Source organism: Suncus etruscus, chromosome 18 (assembly GCF_024139225.1).
Source record: "Suncus etruscus isolate mSunEtr1 chromosome 18, mSunEtr1.pri.cur, whole genome shotgun sequence".
NCBI classification, from domain to species: domain Eukaryota; kingdom Metazoa; phylum Chordata; class Mammalia; order Eulipotyphla; family Soricidae; genus Suncus; species Suncus etruscus.
Genome location: NC_064865.1, coordinates 11,344,761 through 11,363,334, shown reverse-complemented (window position 1 = coordinate 11,363,334; position 18,574 = coordinate 11,344,761). Strand labels below are relative to the sequence as shown.

Below are 18,574 nucleotides of genomic sequence, written 5' to 3'. Positions count from 1 at the left end.
AATACTCAAATCTTAGATGATTACAAATTATTGTAATATTATTATTGTATTATTGTATTATTATTGTATTATATTATTTTCCTGATAAAAAGAAAAAAGAGAAAAGGAATGATGCTTAGCTGAGATAACTCACCAAGTATTAGTGAGACAATAGCTCACAGAAGATGCAGGATTTTTGGCAAACGCTAGACAGATAGAATAAGAAGAAGACAAGTCAAAAGATAATAAAGAAGGCATTGACAGTTGGAAATCTTCAGATACACATCGCTGTTATTTGAACTCTTTAGTTCTATTAGGATTGCAATATATATTTCCCTAAGACTCAAGATGATCGCTTCTCGGCCTTTTGGCTAAGATCAAGTGTAGACTCAAGATGAACATTCAAATAATTACTTAAGCTTCTTAAAGTTGTGACCCACTTCCTGATCAATAGTCAAAATCAGTATATGAATATATATATATATATATATATACTGATTTTGACTATTGATCAGGAAGTGGGTCACAACTTTAAGAAGCTTATATATATATATATATATATATATATATATATATATATATATATATATATATATATATATATATATATATATATATATATATATATATATATATATATATATATATATATATATATCCACCTCTGTTATCAGTCTATGTCAGGGATCTCAAACTCACTGACCTCGGGCCCTCCACACAGCATTTTGTGGCCCACTGCCGGCCTTCAAATATCGCAGTATTCACGATTGTTTGCTTACCTAATAATCACAATAAAAATCGCATTAGTAAGAAAAAAATCGCATTAAACATTCGCATCTCCCGAGCAGTTCCATTCGGGGTATGCAAATGTTTAATGCGATTTTTTGCAATTTATTTTTACTAATGCGATTTTTTATTGCGAATATTCGGTAAGCGAATAATCGCGAATACTTTGCACCTAGCAGAGACGTCATTTCCGCTGCTCCTTCCCGCTGTCCCTTGCATTATCGGAGGCCTAAGGGAGAGAAGTTTATTACAGAATTAAATTGTCATACCTTCATCATGACTTCATCAAAGCCTGCAGTGAAGAGAAAGATTGATGACGAGCACAGACAATTTCAGGAAAAGTGGGAGACACAGTATTTCTTTATTGAGCACAGGGGCATCCCCACATGTCTTACTTGCTCAGAGAAAGTTGTAGTGCACAAGGAATACAACTTGAAACGCCATTATTCAACTAAACATGCTGAGGAATGTGCAAAATATCAAGGAAATGAGCCAAGCAGGTTGCCCGTCTTAAAGCATGTCTAATGAGGTAACAAGATTTCTTCAAGAAAGCAACCAAAGAGAATGTTGCATCAGTCGAAGCTAGCTAGATGGTAGTGAGATGATTTCTAAGGCAGGGAAACCATTCACAGAAGGAGAGTTTGTTAAAAATTCCTGTTACAGGCTGCAAGTATTATCTGTCTGGAAAAGAAAGGTCAGTTTAGTGAAATCAGCCTTTCTGTCAACACTGTGGCAGAGCGCATTTCTGACATGTCAAGTGACATTTATCATTAACTGTGTGAGAAAGCCAAATGTTTTGATGCATACTCAGTTGCTCTTGATGAGGGCACAGATATAACAGACACTACATAGCTCACAATTTATGTCCGTGGTGTTGATTGTAATTTTGAATTGACAGAGGAGCTGCTCACAATAATTCCAATGCATGGCCAGACCACTGCTAATGAGATATTTCGGCATCTGTGTGATGCCATTGAGAATGCAGGTTTGCCATGGAAGAGGTTTGTTGGAATAATAACCATTGGAGCGCCATCGATGACAGGGAGGAAAAATGGACTGGTGGCACTTGTTCAAAAAAAACTTGAAGAGGAGGGTGTAGAGAAGGCCATTTCTCATCACTGCATTATCCATCAGCAGGCCCTCTGCAGTAAATGCCTGCAGTGTGACAATGTGATGTCTGTTGTTGTGAAATGCATCAACCAAATCAGATCCAGGGGCTTAAAGCACAGGAGGTTCTGTGCATTTTTAGAGGAAATGGAGTCAGAATATGGAGATGTGCTCTATTTCACCAAGGTAGGTTGGCTCAGCAGGGGAAATGTCCTGAAAAGATTTTTTGAGTTGACAGAAGTAGTAAAAGCCTTCATGGAGAAGGATGGGAATGCTGTTTCTGAGTTGAGTGATCACAAATGGCTCATGGACTTAGCTTTTCTTTTTTTTTCTTTTTTTGGTTTTTGGGCCACACCCGTTTGACGCTCAGGGGTTACTCCTGGCTAAGTGCTCAGAAATTGCCCCTGGCTTGGGGGGACCATATGGGACACCGGGGGATCGAACTGCGGTCCGTTCCTTGGCTATCGCTTACAAGGTAGACACCTTATCTCTAGCGCCACCTTCCTGGCCACATGACTTAGCTTTTCTTGTTGACATCATACATAAGCTGAATGTACTAAACAAGATGTTACAAGGCCTGGGGCAGCTTATCAGTTCTGCCTATGACAATGTGAGAGCATTCTCCACAAAACTTGTGTTATGGAAATCCCAACTCTCTCAGACAAACCTTTGCCATTTCCCAGCATGTAAGGAACTTATGGATGCAGGCATACCATTCATTTGTGAGAAATATGTTCATGCTATTTTTAAGCTAGAGAAGGAATTTGATCACAGATTTGCAGACTTCAAAAAGCACAGAGCCACTTTCCAAATTTTTGTGGATCCTTTTCCTTTGATGTGCAAGATTCCCCTCCTGTGCTTCAAATGGAGCTCATCGACCTGCAGGGCAACTCTGATCTCAAAGCAAGTTCAGGGAGATTAGTGAAAAATCAGACATGCATGGCCAATTTTTGAGAGAATTGCCCCCCAGCTTCCCTGAGCTTTCCCGAATGTCCAAGCGCACCATGTGCTTTTTTGGGAGCACATATTTGTGTGAAAAGTTATACTCTACATTGAACTTCAATAAGTCAAAGTACAGGTCTAGACTTAATGATGATCATCTTCCAGCCATACTGAGGGTCTCAACTGCTTCCTCTCTAAAGCCAAATGTGGTTCAGATTTGTGAGAAGAAGCGCTGTCAAGTCTCTGGAAGCAAGGAATAGGCAAAAGATGCCATGTTCAGAACTGTTCATGATCTTCACTTAATGTTCTATTCATGTTCAGAAGAAAAAAATAAAACTGTTAGTAATGACGTTTAAGGACTTTTTTTGGTGAAATCCCTTATGCGGCCCTGCCTCACCCCGACTTTGCCTCCTGTGGCCTCCAGGTAAATTGAGTTTGAGACCCCTGGTCTAAATAAAAATCACCAGATAGGCAAGGCAGGAATGAGAATTCTAAGAAGAAAGGAGAAGGCACACAGATGTCCCAGCATGAAGTTTCCACCTTAGGTTCAAGCAACAAAGTCTATTGAGAAACAAAGTCAATGTTTCAGATGAAGATAAAGGCAAAGCTCCAAGTTTTGCTTTGACTCTTAAAGTTTCTGCAATATGTGTTTTGCTTACAACATCCCTGATAGCTCAGCAGGGTGTTTCAGTATAGAAAACTTTAGTCTACATCAAATATTGCTGGGTTTTTTTGCTAATTATTAAATAAGTCTGTATCTTCTCAGAGCATTAAACTTTAAAAGTGACTTGTTGAGGATGAACATTCTTCAATATAGTCAAAGATCAGTCATGGAGTCTGGGACATAACACAACGTTAAAGGGTTTATGCTTTTCATGAGCCTGACAAATCAGTTCCTGTGCACCATATAGCCTTCTAGGCACTTCTACTTAACCTTGAAGGTCCCTTAGATATGTCTTAGAAAGACATTCAGAAAGAAAGAAAGTCTTAGAAAGAGTAGGTCCGTTGCACTATAAGGCACAAATTATACAATATCTGCAGGACCTAACACTGAGCCAGATAGTATAGTTGGCTAAGTATAGCCTCGAGTAACACTTGGACTCCATACTCAAAATAAATCAGTTTTTAATATTGAGATTATTATGCTGATCTAAATAAGTCAGAGGGAGAGGAATAAACATAGAATGACTGCACTCATTTATGGGATAATAAAATATGATAGTATTGTATTAGTATCCATAGATAATTGGACAATAGAAATGAGAGTGAGAAGGACCAGTTTATGCTAGAAAACTTGCCACAATGAATGGGGTGGTGTTGTTAGGGCAGAGAAAAGACCACTATGACAGTGAAATTTGGAAATGATTACTTTGGACAAAAACTGAGTGCTTGGAACCGGAGTGGTGGCTCAAATGGTAAGGCCTCTGCCTTGCTGTACTAGCCTAGGAAAGACCACAGTTTGATCCCCCGGCATCCCATATGGTACCCCATGCCAGGAGGGATTTCTGAGTTCAGAGCCAGGAGTAACCCCTGAGCCTCAAAGAGGTAGCCCAAAACCAAACCAAACAAACAACAACAACAAAAAACTTGAGTGGTAAAAAATGATAGTGATGTGCATAATATCATTCCAGTAAAAATAGTTCAAGCCACATTGTCTAAAAGAAAAGAAGGAGACAAAAGGAGGGAAGAGGAGAAAGAAAGACAGAGAGAGAAAGAGAGAGAGAGAGAGAAAGAAAAAAGAGGAAAAATGTCTGGCACAGAGGCAGACGGGAAAGGCCTAGGGTAGGAAGGGAGGGAAACTGGAGACATTGATAATGAGAAATGTACACTGGTGAAGGGTGTTCTATATTGTATGACTGAAACTCAATCATAAACCATTTTGTAATTGTGTATCTCACGGTCATTTAATTAAAGAACTTATTCTAAAAATCTAAAAATTAAAAGTTTTATGTAAAAACATAAATAAAAATAAAGTTTGACTCTTGAAACTTTAGGCCTGAAGTATCTGTGTCAATAGACATTATCAAAGGGAAATCTCTCAGTCTCTCAGATCTCTCAGCATCTCTGTTTCTTTCAAAGCATACCATATGCATTATTGTCTATTTATTTATAAACCAATCCTACTACTCTGTCATTGTGCTCTCCCACTCTGTATATCTCAGTTCACTTATCCAGAGACATGGTGAACTTTCCTGTGCTCTAATACCATAAGCACCCATTTTCTATGATACATAATTCCTGTGGAAAAAGGAAAATGAAAGAGATATTGTCTTACTGAATTGGAATCACCGTAAGTTACTAATATAAAGGTGGACCTAGGGGCAGAAGATAAAGTGCAATGGATAAGGCACTTGTCTTGTACATAGCCAGCCCACACTTTATCACTAACACCCCATATGATCTTCTACACAACTCTAGGAGTGATTGCTCAACTAGAGCAATGCTAAGCATAGCTGGGTGTGTTCAAAAACAAACAAAAAACGGGGTTAGTTGTTATTGCTGAAATGTAAACTTTCATTCTTTCTTTTAAAATATCTTTATTTAAGCAGTATGATTACAAACATGTTTGTAGTGTGTTTTACGTATAAACACACACACACACACACACCTTCACTAATGCAACATTTCCACCACCAATGCCCCTCATCTCTCTGCTCCCCTGCCCCATGCCTGTATTCAAGACAAGCAATCTACTTTTCTCACTCACTACCGTTGTCATAAAAGCTGTCAAGTAGACATTATTTCTCTAACTGAACTCACCATGTTTTGTTGGTAAGCTTCAAAGTATGCAGAGAAAAAAAATAAAGACTTCTTTTCAGATCAATTCCTTATAGTTTCAGTACTAGTGTCTTATTTGTGGAGTTTTAAGTTGAGCACAGAAAGATTATACTCCGTTAGAAGCAAGCATTAAATAGATTTCATTATCTGCTTTCTGATCTGCAGATAGAGATGGTCTAAATGAAAGTAAGTTGTTATATCTACGGATTCTTTCACATAAAATGGATCAACTATAAATAGTGATAAAAATCATATAAAAACACATGGAAACAATATTCGAGTTTGATAATGTCATTCAACATGATGGTGTATGTATGTAAGATGACTATATCCAGGCAAAGGGGAACACAAAGATAAAGCTCAGAAGTTTGGAGTATTTATTACTTATGTTGTGGTAAATAAACATTGAAATTTTTATAAGTTTTGAACATTGAAGTTTTTATATGGCCCAAAAATTCACCTTTTCATATGTGCCTAACCTGTAAAGACTTTTCATCATTTTCTTTAATTCAGTGAATAGACTATAAAAGCTTGTTGTAAAACTCTTAATTGGCCTGAGAGATCAGACCATCATATGCTTACAAAGTTATTTCATGAAAATACAAGGACTATTTTATTTTTACTGCACCTATGAATACAGATTTAATATTGATATCAGTATCACACTAGTAACTGGGGTTGAACTGGAGTTGGCCACATGCAAGGCAAATGCCCAATTGCAGTCTCTCTAACCTAAAGAAGTTTTTTAACCTTGAAAATAATAAAATAATTTAGAACAATGTTTCTCACCTTCATCACTTTAAGTATTTCTATGCATTATTGGCTAGATAGCAGTTTCTCAGGTATTTCAGTTAGAAGCCACTTGTACCCCTTCAAGTTATGATGATAGCATGTCTCCAAATATCACTGACTGTCCCTGAGATGCAAAATTTTAATCACCCCATGAAAAACCAGCGATTGATTTAGAGGACTGTTGTGATAAGATAATGTCTTTTATTATCTTATAAAATATAAATTACTATATAATATTTATTTAATAAAACTAGTTTTCTATGCTTTAATTGGGAAAGTAAGATTTATTCTTCAATAAATGAAATTGCTTTCATAACAAGAATTTAGTTATATTTTCAGTCCAAGTTATGAAACAACATGGGTTTTGAAAAAATAAAAAAGCAAAAGGAGTTTTTAGAAACAGAATCTTATTTATCCACACTTGTACTTCTGATACCTAAGACAGTTCCTGAATTTTATTCATCAGTTTGTGTGAAACACAATGCAAAGACTTTTTAATAAGTATAGTTCCAAAATGCCTTTATTGTGGTATTCTTTATTAATTGCATGCATTTGACATTTCAAACATTTAGGAACATTTTCAGCTTTATGTTTATGATCAGGAAGGGTGGGAAAGTTCTGAAATTCAGAATAGTTCTTTTTGTTTGTTCTTTACTGCAAGCCTGAACAAAACGAGTCTAATTTTCAAATTATATTTTATGTGGTTCATTAACTAATTAAAAACTATGGAAAGTGATAATATATTTACTGCTATGTGAGTAATGTAATTGTCACTGCTAAATAGATAAATGAAATAGAAACTGCTAATTTGTCTCTTAGCCATTCTTTCAAACTTCCATTTATTCTTCCATATATTCATTTTTTGTGTTGGTTATTTGGGAGGGTTACACCCAACAGTGCTCAGGGGTTACTCCTGGCTCTGCAATCAAAAATCGCTTCTGGCAGGCACGGGGACCATATAGGATGCCAGGATTCGAACCACTGTCTGTCTTGAATTGGCTGCTTGCATGACAAATTCCCTAATGCTGTGCTATCTCTTAGGCCCTTATATATTCTTTATTTAAATGGCACAGACACATATTGAGAAGTTGATTGAGATTCTTGGTGCTTCATTCTTCCTGGAGTTGGCTCCGAGAGGAGGCTGATTGTAGGCACCGATGTGTCCTCCCTTTTTTCCACGTTGCTCATAATAAGCATTATATAACTTCTAGCTCTTAGGTACAAGAGTTGTAGTCCCTCTTTGGGATCTTCATTCAGTTTGCTGTCTACTGAACTGTGATGCAGTGTCCCAAGAGTCTAACTGGTCCTCACTAAATGCTAGACTATACTTTGTAGTCCTCAGCTTTTATCTTACTACTATATTTCTAGTTACAAAACTAATTCCTAAGTAAAATAATTTTATTTTAAAAAACTGCCTATTTCATTGATTTGTAATTCAAGTAGTATATGTCATTGTCTTAAAATATTCTAAAAGCTCCTCAGAGTCTGTCTCTCTTTTTATTTATCCTGCTTATTACAGGCCTTTTGTTTACACAACCCACTTTACCCAGTTTCTCCAGTCTATTCACTCCATGATCTACTGGGAATTTCCATGCACCCAGCTAACTCTGCCTAAGAAAAGTTCCCCTCCATGTGTCATGGGTCCAACTTCTCTTCAACTTATACCACTATGTAACTAAATACCACCTGCAAAATCAGATTCCATTGATTTATCAATGTCTAACCCTTCCCCACTCAATTCCACTCAAATTGATGCACTTATGGTAACATTACTTTCCCTCTTTAAAGCATGTAACATATTTTCTTTCTTGAGAGCATGACCATATTTGTTAGAAACATCATATCCTGTATTGTATATTTCTATATTTACATGAATTTATGTATATATTTGTCCCTTATTATTTTAATTAATAAGATATGAGGGCAGAAATTATGTTATTTTGTACATATCCCTTTTGTCATACCACCTGGAACACAATAAATATTTATTAAAAATAAATTATTAAAAATTTATTATAAAGTATGTATATTTTAACAATGACTTTCTAAAGGAAAAAGCTCTGGCTTCAGTGCAGCCTAGAAAAGAGACAGCATAGGTACAGATATATTAGACAAACAGCAAGACTCTGGGGGAACAATATTGCACCATAAAACCAAGTACATGGTTCGCTGTGTTTCTCCTCTTACTTGGCGCCATCCCTCCCAGCTTTGTCCCACAATATTGTTTTCTTTTGTGTACTTCAGAGCTTAACAAGTGAATGCAGAGTAAGAGTTTATGCTCCCACTTTGGAAACCCCAACCACTGGACCTTGTTCTTTGTGACAAATGATAAAACGTCATATGCTCCATTCCTTTGCTTTAGCTTTCAAGAAAAGATTCTCCTCTGTATTTTGCATCACTTTGTCTCTTCTTTCACAGTTCTATATTGGTTACTAATCTCAAAGCTTCGGAGAATTATTCTTTTTCTTCAAAAAATTATCAAGTAGATGATAATAGAGGGTCTGGCCATTAATTGAATAATGGATCAGCTCCTCACCCATATATTTGGTACTCTTAAGTCCTACAGAGTCAAAACTTAGGCAGTCATCTCTATGGCAGTTGAATTTGGACATGCCGCTCAGATACTCCCACTGTAATGACTGTTGAACCTGGAGATGCGCCTAGATATACCCCTTGGTCATACTCCCCTGTCTTGCTGGGTATAAGGATAGTTACCAGAGCAGTGCCTGTTGGTCTGCTAGAGACCAGAGATAAAGCATCAGAAAGATGCTGCCTTCTTTGTATCTATTCATTTTCTTTTTTTTTTTTTTTGTACCAGGGCCTCTCTTGACTACCTCTGGCTGGAGAATTTCCAACTATCTCTCTCTCTATCTCTCTCTGAACCCTCTGGGTAGCAGTTGAAGGCCGCAGACTTCAGGAGAAATAAAATGTATACTAGGTTTCTCTTCTCTCCTCTCTTCTATCTCTGTTTCTAAGTGGGTGGTTGCTGCATGATGGCTCCCACCCAGCATTTGGGCCCCAATGCAGCCTTGGGCATTTGCATCTCAGAGCCCTGCAGCCCTAGCAACCTTGAGCATTTGCAATCATCCTTTTTCACTTATTTCATCTACTATTAGAACCTCTATCTATATCCTGAAAATAATATTAAATTTACATTAAAATAAACACATTTTCTTGATGTTTATTAAAATGAATATTAAGTTCATTTTCTATTATATATTAAATAGAATACCTGCACAGTTTTATGTTATATATGATACCAGTAACTAAAATTACATTGTAAGAGAGAATCAATGGAGACCGAGCAACTAAACTAAAGTTAGCATAATAATTATGTCCTGTCTTCTAAGAGATTGTAGTGAAATTAGGGGAATAAGTAACCAATTTATGCTAATGAAACTATTTTCAGCAAAATATAGAATGAATAATGGTAGCATCAGTAAGTTCCTGAAATGTCTAAGTAGTGGAGTAGATAGGACCCTCCCTTGGAGGACACAGAGACCCTTATTTTAAGTCTTGGAACAAAAAGCAGTCATATGGGGCAGAGCAATAGCGCAGCAGTAGGACATTTGCCTTGCACATGGCTCACCCAGGACGGACCTTAATTAGATCCCCGACATCCCATATGGTCCCTAAACCAGGAGTGATTTCTAAGTTCATAGCCAGGAGCAACCCCTGAGCATTATTCAGTGTGGCCAAAAAATAAAAAAAGAAGCAGTCATATGAATATTTACCAAATAGTAAAGGGTTACTCTCATTTGTTTTTTCTATTTTAAAAAATGCAACTTGTTTTAAATGAGCCATTAATCACTTATTTACTTCACTAATTACTTTCCTGATTTCTTTTTTAATTAACTTTTTATTAAAAGGATTTTAATACAGGGAGAAAACACTGGCTTATATAAGGAACTCAAAGTCAGCTGTGATAGATGATATATTCATAAAGGCATTACGTTGCTCCTGAACCACTATGATTATCAGTTGCAAATACATATTCCAGATATGGTTTCAATAGAAACTTCTAGGCAACAGTGAAGTGAAGGTATCCAGAGACAGCAAAAATATGAGGGAGTGCATGCTCTGTATGCATGGGATTTCAGGTTGAACATCATATAATTCTCAGATCACAGTCAGGTGTAACCCTGGAGGCCCACAAGCACAGTGAAATCCAATCCTAGGGATGCTTGTTGGCATCCCAAATACCAAGGAGCCTTGGTACTGCAAAGCCTAAACAAAGCTACTTCCCTAGTCCCTAGTGCTGCCTGTGAAAATAATTAGTGATGGAAAATGGTGGAAGAATGGGAATATTACAACCCTCTCACTTTGCTCACCTGGATTACACTAGCACAGTACCTGGGTATTAATGCAGGAGAAGGTAAGACAGGTAAAGCCTATAGGAGATAGCACAGGACAGACACTAGGGCCTTCTAACCCCGAAAAAGCAATCATGAAGCTGCATCAGTGCCCTCAAAACCACTTCATCAATGCAACTTGTGAACTTGACTCTAGAATATGGCCTAGGGTGCTATGCTCAGTTGTTTTTCTTGTGAAGCATTCTAGGCATGACAGTTATTCTTCATGGGAAAAGGACAGTCAGGTCTTCCAGTTTTGTTTTCTATTGTGAGATTCAGAAAGGAAATTCAGAAGACAAATAGTGAGGCAAAGTCCTGACTTCGAAAATAACAGATCTCTCATCCCTGTATACATAACACTCATCTCTGCATGCATGGCCCATTTTAGAGAGGCATTATAGAGGATGGCTGCTTTCCTAATTATACATACTGCTGTATTGGTATATAATCCAGTGTCTGAGCTTACCCCCATAAAAACAATTAATTGCAAGGGAGAAAGCTCAAAGCATTGGAGCACAAGCTTTTTACATGTATTTATTCATCTGCACTGTATGACCCTCTGAGCAAGTAAAAGTGAACCCCAACATTTTTTATTAAATATCTTATTTAAACACCATGATTACAAACATGGTGGTAGTTGGGTTTCAGTCATAAATAGAAAATCCCCCTTCACCAGTGCCACATTCCCTTCACCAATGCCCCCTTCTCCCTCCCTCCCTTTACCTGTATTCAGAATCCATTACGCTGAGTGAAATAAGAGGGAGAGAGAAATACACACAATAGTCTCACTCACTCTCACTCAATAAAAGACATTATTGAAATTATTCCCAGAGATGAGGGCTGGAAGCACTGGCTCATGATATGAAGCTCACCAGAAAAAGTGGTGAGTGCAGTTAGAGAAATAACTACTCTGAGAACTATCATAACAATATCAATGAATGAAGGAAGACCCCCAGCATTGTACCTGAAATAGCCCATGAGCCTTATCAGAATGTCACAGACACACACAGGGTTCAGGAAGACAGTAGATCTGTACTGTGTATGCTTAGCATCTGCCTAGTTCAGATTTGATTCCTGGCACTGCCTGGCTTCTCAAGCATCCCGAGGTATAACTTTGGAGGCTCTGGAGATTCCCAGCACCCCAGGCCTCAAGCAAGACTCAAGCCTTAGCACTGAACCACTAAAATGGCTCATCAAGTTTGTCAGGAAGGTCTCTCCTGGGCCCCCTCTATTGCCTGGGAGCCCCACCCAAGCAAAACAAAACAAAATGACTGACCATCAATGACAGCAGTGTAACAATTTTAGGACACACAAGAAAATTGATTGCTGAGAATGCATGAAGAATGTATAAATGTATCTCCATTATTGTAAGTAAAAATAAGGATATTAAAAATATTGAAGGAGAGAGGGCCCCTACAATAGCACAGTCGGTAGAGCATTTGCCTCGCACATGGCTGAACTGGATTCAGTCCCTGGCATCTGAACAGAGCCAGGAATGACCCCTGAACACAGCCAGTTGTGACCCAAAAATAAATTTTAAAAAATTGAAGAAGAAAGACTAATTTATATCTGTGTGTTTGCATGTGGTCAAAAGTGTTTTTGTCCTCCAGATTACTTTATCTTTTTTGCCTAATGCCTTTCCAGTACAGAAAAGGAGAAGCAAATTCCTTAATTAACCAATCTGTTAGAATATCACTGAATATTAGTCTGAATTCTACCTGAGAGAAAATATGATTGCAGTTTTATGGGACAAAGGGGGATTTTTCAGATGTTACTAAAGCTCTTAGAATAAAGAGATATTGTGGATTATCCACGTAGGAACTAAATAAAACAGTAAAGCAGTGCTATCGGAAAAGGCAGAGGAAGAAATAAATTAGAGAAGGGGAGTCAATGTGATCACAGATCCAGAAACTGAAGTGACATAGCGACCCAGACAAATAGTCAGGGATGAATGTGAACAAACTATTCTGATCACCCAATAAAGGGAATGAAGACAATTAAGACATTCAAGATCCTACTATGAGGTTCTATTCTTGAGCAGCAACAGAGGCACTTCTTATACCATGTATTACAAGGCTGTTTGGTTGAGACGTCTAGTTATGAATAGGACACAGAAGAAGTTCAAAACCTGTCAGGTTTCTAACAGAGGGGAATGTGCTGTGGTCAGTGTGCGTTTACAGAATTAGACTTCTGGCTGACTAATGTGGGACAATTTGTGCCTCCCCATCTGGAAAAAAATAGTCTTTTTAAAATAAGACTAAACAATCATTCCTTATCTTTAGAAACTTTCCTACGTCTAGAGCGTTAGTCTCGGAGTTAAGGAATTTGCCTTACATGCCATTGAGCTCATCCTAGATTGATCCCACTAGGCAAGGCATGTGGTGCCTACACCACCACCATGAGTTATCAAAGAATGAGATGTGAGCCTCGAGAATCTCCAGGTGTAGGTAGGTCCGGAACAAACAAAGAAACAAAAACATTTCCTGTTTTTGTAGTGATTTCCTCCTTCCAGTCAAATGAAGAGCCTGGTGGATACACAACCATTGAAACCCTGCCTTCTGTTGGAAGGGATGTCGTTGGGTCTGTATTTCAAAGAATCCTCTCCCTCACCCTGGACTTCTCAAACCTATCATTCATTTAGAGAAATAGAGGATAAGAGAAATAAATGAAGAAAGGGGAAGAATGAGAAGAAAAATAAAACAAGCATGGGGACAAGAAAGTCCAAGAAGGAAAGAAAGGACCATCGGGGGCTAGTGCGTGACTCTCTTTCATATGGAATTAATGGTGGTTTAATGGGGTATGAAAGGATGTTTTACTGGAAACAATGAGGAACAATTGTCTAGCTCACGTTTCATTTCACAGGTCATTATTGCATTAAGAAGTAAATCGACCAAGTCCGGTAAATAACAGTCTGTGTATTGCCGAGAGCTCCAAACCAACAATTTTAGCCATCACCCACTAATATCTCTGTCATTTTAACCCTTGCAGGGTTGTGCTGGGGGGCTAAACAATTATAGTCTTCAACCAGCTCTAGCAGGTAAGCATAATTTATAGCCCCTCTAGTCCCTCCTTTTGCAAAACCCAAGAGGCCATATTTTAGCATTGTTGTTTTGTTGATGAGCCAGCCCATGCCCACTGCAGATCTGGTGGCCTTGAAAAACAACCCCCATTTTAGTGAGTGCTGCAGGCATCTGCAGAACAGACTGCTTCCTCTGCAAAATTAATTGCTGCAAAATGCATTGCTCCCTCATCTAAGCTTTTGCAAGCTCATACTCAGCTATTTAGGTGTGCCATAGATGTGTCTGAGAGAGCCAGAGAAAATGAGCTACTTTGCTTTATTACCGAAGTTCACATTGTGTCACCAAGCATCATCAGGCACTGGACATTCAAGGAGTTTCTAATGTCTAAACTCAGTTTTATTTAGGGACAATGGTGGATGAGACCAGTCCTGACTGCATTTAGAAGCAATAGTATAGTTTTTAAAAATATAAAAATAATTCATATTAGTAATCGTTATAGTAAATGTTTTTAAATATAAGTAGCAAAATACATAGATTTAAATGCATCTCATAAAATACTTTCTTCAACTTGCAACAAAAATGAGATGAAAATCAGACTAAGTGCCATATCAAAAATCATATAAAATTGACCAGATCAGACAGATAATTTTTCTATCAAAACTGAGTCCATACTGCAAAGAGAACATGAAATTCTCCTTATTTATTTTCAATGCTCAAAGCATAATAATCTATTAATAAACTTTTTTTTTCTAGAGAAAGAATAAATATTTTAGAAATAGCCACTATATATGACCATTTAGGATTTTTTTTCTGTATTTTATAGCTAAGATTATAGACAAGCTACAGACCTGGTCAAGAATGATGCTAGTTTGAATAATGATCTCCTAAAATGGTTTCTTCCTTAATCTAGAAAATATGAATATGAAAAACTTTGGAGGGAGTTCTATACTATAAAGCCTTCAAATGGGGAGACTACCTGAGTAAGCTCACTCTGATCTTAACAACCTTCAACTGCAATGAAGTTTGTATGGCTGGACTCAGAGAAGTGTTGATTCAAAGCAGAGATAGAAGTGACCCTCTGTAATTGGCTTTTAAGATGGAGGCAGTGACAAGTTAGTAAACACAGGAAATAATAAAAAAAATGATCAAGATTTCCAGTTTATGAAGAGCAAGAGAATGAGGAACTCAATCCTCTAATCAAATGGGACTGAGTTCACTCAAGAACCTAGATGGATCTGAAAGTAGATTCAAAAATAGAGATTGCAGCAATGAAAACTGATAAGCTAACTCTTCATTTCAGCCACCAGAGAGTGAAAATAAAAGCACCAACTTAGTCAACTAGGATTCCAACATGTAAAACTGTGAGACTAAACCAGGTGCCAGGTCTGGGGCTATAGTGGATAGAGGGATAGAGTTACATGTGTCCAACTGGGTTCTATACCCAGTACCCCAGAGTGGTCTTTGAGTAGAAAGCCTGGATTAACCCCTAAGCACAGTCTGGAGTGGCCTCAAAACAAAGCAAAGAAACAAAGGTGCCATATAAAGCCACAAAATCCAAGGCAATTTGTTCTGTGTGATATCAACAGGAAACTAATACAAGAATCAGTTCAGAAAGAATCCTAATAGGGGCCAGAGCAGTGGTGAAAAGGTAGGGTGTTTGCCTAGCATGTGGCTGACCCAGGACAGACCTAGTTTGAATCCTCCAGAGTCCTATAGGGTCCCTCCAGCCAGGAGTGATTTCTGAGTGCAGGACCAGGAGTAACCCCTGAGCGTCACCACTGGGTGTGGCCCAAAAATCAAAAAAGAAAGAAAAAAGAAAAAAATTTTATATGTGCAAATCATAATTTACCCAGAGCCATGAAGAGCAATAGCGGTAGCAACTAAAGAATAACCCTTTGCTGTTTACTCAGCCCTTTTCTTAATCAGGTGAGTGTTATTTTATACACAGTATGCCTTTAGAGCTTTTTTTAGAGCCCTTCCCTTTTAATGCATTCAATCAGAAGGGAAGAAAATGGCATTAATATTAATATTTGTGAAAGCGAAGATGGGAACAGGAAGGAGGGGACCTAGGCAATTTAGTTACAGTGGGTCACTTTCAATCTCAACAGCATCAGGTGTAGCGAATCAGATAATCATAATGGCTAAGGGATGGGAAATGAGACTTACAAGGGAAATATGAAGCTAGTGGTTTTCCCTTATACACTCTCTCACCTGTAAATATAATAGTCTCCCTTGCTTCCCCTTGAACTAACTCTTCTCTGTGTCTCTGTCACTGTCTCTGTCTGTCTGTCTGTCTGTCTCTCATCCTCTCTCTCTTTCTCTCTCTGACTTTTTCTCACCTGTACAGATAATAGTCTCCCTTGGGTCCAGATGGACATAAGTGCTCAGAAAAAAGGCCAGAAAAAGCCACCCATAGCTGGAGGATCAAGAAACATAACAAAATCACAACAAAAAAGGGAAATTCTACTCTCTGTTCTCAAGGCAATAGTTTTCAGAAATTTCTGTCCAACTTTTATTACTATTTCTACTCAGGGCTAAGTACATTGAAATTGGGTTCTACAGGGAGGCCATCATTCTTCAGTAGAAAGATTGGCTGCTGGTTCTAGAAAGTATTTTTCTATGTCTCCTTTCTTGACATGCTTTACATAAACACTGACTCATTTATTGTGATCCCCATTTGTTACATAAATGAGTTACCATCATTATTCTTATTAAAATAATAAGTAACTCATACATGATTAAAAAAATGTCAACTTGTCAGTTTCCCTCTGCAAGGTAGTTTTGATGATTAACATAGCAGCAAAGTAAGAGCCAGAGTAAAAGCCTGGCTCTAACATTACACATTCATTGTGTAATGTTCTAGTTTTATTTAGTCAATCAACAAAAAGGGCTCAGATGATTCTTAAATTAAATTCTTAAATTAAAAGCGGAATTCATAAGCATAGATCTTTAGATGATTTCCAGATGCCAAGAGGCTGTGTCCAATGACATTTTAAAAAACAGGTTTTGGAACTGGACCCTGATATTTTCCACAACACTGAGACTATTTTGTAATCCATTTTAATAATAACTAGTAAAATTATATTGATGGTAATTATTATACAGTGATTTTAGAAAAGGTAAACAAATTTGTTGAACTATCATTTTAATCCTTACTAATCATACAAAGACATTGTAACTGTGATAGTCTAGAATTACAATATATAATTAATTTATAATATTAATACCTCAACATCTCAGATGAGAAACCTGAAAAATTAAATAACACTTTTCTATTTCAAGCATAAAATAAGGTAAAATATTTAGTTAAAACCTGTAAGTACTGCTACAACAAAATAATACTAGCAATGCCATATTCATTTACATGTAAGAATATGATCATTTTTTCACAAACAGAAAAGCATGGACACATGATTAGAATTCTCAGTCCCCAGATATGCTGCATTTGACCACAATAAAAAATAGTTAATGGTTAAGACTGTACCATCTTCTCTTATTTTGACTTAAAAAGGAATTTTAACTGTTCTATTGATACTAGAAGAATGTTAGGTTATTAAATCCCTGTTTTACTGGCTACAAATATAAATTTAAACATAAGATTATACTTCAACTATAAGATTATAAAAATAATTAAATTTGGACTATTAAAGGAGAAGACAAATTCAGTAATAGGTAGAAAGATACCAACCATTAAAATAATGGGAAACGTATTAAGAAGCCTAGTAAGGGGATGAACATAAGGCAGAAGGCTTCTGCGCATTAAATTTTAAACTTGAATTTGCTGATCTAAATAATTATCTAAATAAAGATGCTGCAGTCTTGTTATTTTCTTTCTGAAAGTATGAAGTTCTCTAACTAATGGATTCAGTAACAATACCCCTAAAATGCACTATGAAATGCATTATTTCAAAGGGATAAAATTATAATCTGAACAATTATAGTCTAGTCAAAATTTTTGACATACACTAAGGTTAAACCACAAGATTATTTAGTTTCAGGAATTATTAGAACTTTCACTACTTTAATAAACATCATGAAATGAATAAATTACTATGAAGGAGAGAAGTCAGAGTTTTCTAAACTTAGTAAATCATAGACCATATTTTATAATATTAGTGTATGGGGAATACTCTGAAAGTTCAGGAAACCAGGTTTTGAGGACAGATAAATTAACTCAGTGGATAAGAACACATTTATCATGTTTAATGAGACCATGGGTTTAATCCCTGAACCAAAATTAGTATGTGAATACAAATTATTAAAATTCTAAAATATTGGGGCCTGAGTGGTGGCACAGCGGTAGGGTGTTTGCCTTGCACACGGCTGACTTAGGCTAGACCATGGTTTGATCCCCCAGTGTCCCATATGGTCCCCCAAGCCAGGAGCAATTTCTGAATGCATAGCCAGAACTAAACCCTGAGCGTCACTGGACATGTCCCAAAACAAACAAACAAAAATAAATAAAATAAAATTCTAAAATAAGGACTAAAGAGAATGCTCAGGGATCAGGGGTGAACCTCTTGCATGACAATGGACTTGAGTTCTAGACTAGCAATGTATGAATCCCCAGAAAACCAGCAGGTATGTCTTCAAAAAACAGAAGCATTCTAAGATCTAAGTAAAACAGGCTCACTACACTCAGTCATTGAACCATCTGGCCCACTTGATCAAGAAGTACCAAAAGTGACCCTGGGCTCCCTGAATATTGCTTAGGATACATTTTATTTTAGAAATATAAAACATTTACTAACAGATAATATGTTTACAGTTTATTATATTAGCTAAACAACACTACCATGCCTAATAGGTGCTGAATAC

At 37.1% G+C, this 18,574-nt stretch overlaps 1 protein-coding gene and 1 non-coding gene across 2 annotated transcripts in view; one reads left to right on the top strand and one right to left on the bottom strand.

Annotated features, from left to right (window-relative positions):
• The window catches only part of PKHD1 (PKHD1 ciliary IPT domain containing fibrocystin/polyductin), a 507,893-nt gene that overhangs the window by 109,952 nt on the left and 379,367 nt on the right, over positions 1-18,574 (bottom strand). The gene's annotated exons all lie outside the window — the stretch shown is intronic.
• LOC125996617 (U2 spliceosomal RNA) lies at positions 331-523 on the top strand. Its single transcript, XR_007491304.1, has one exon. It is a non-coding gene; the product is annotated as a U2 spliceosomal RNA (small nuclear RNA).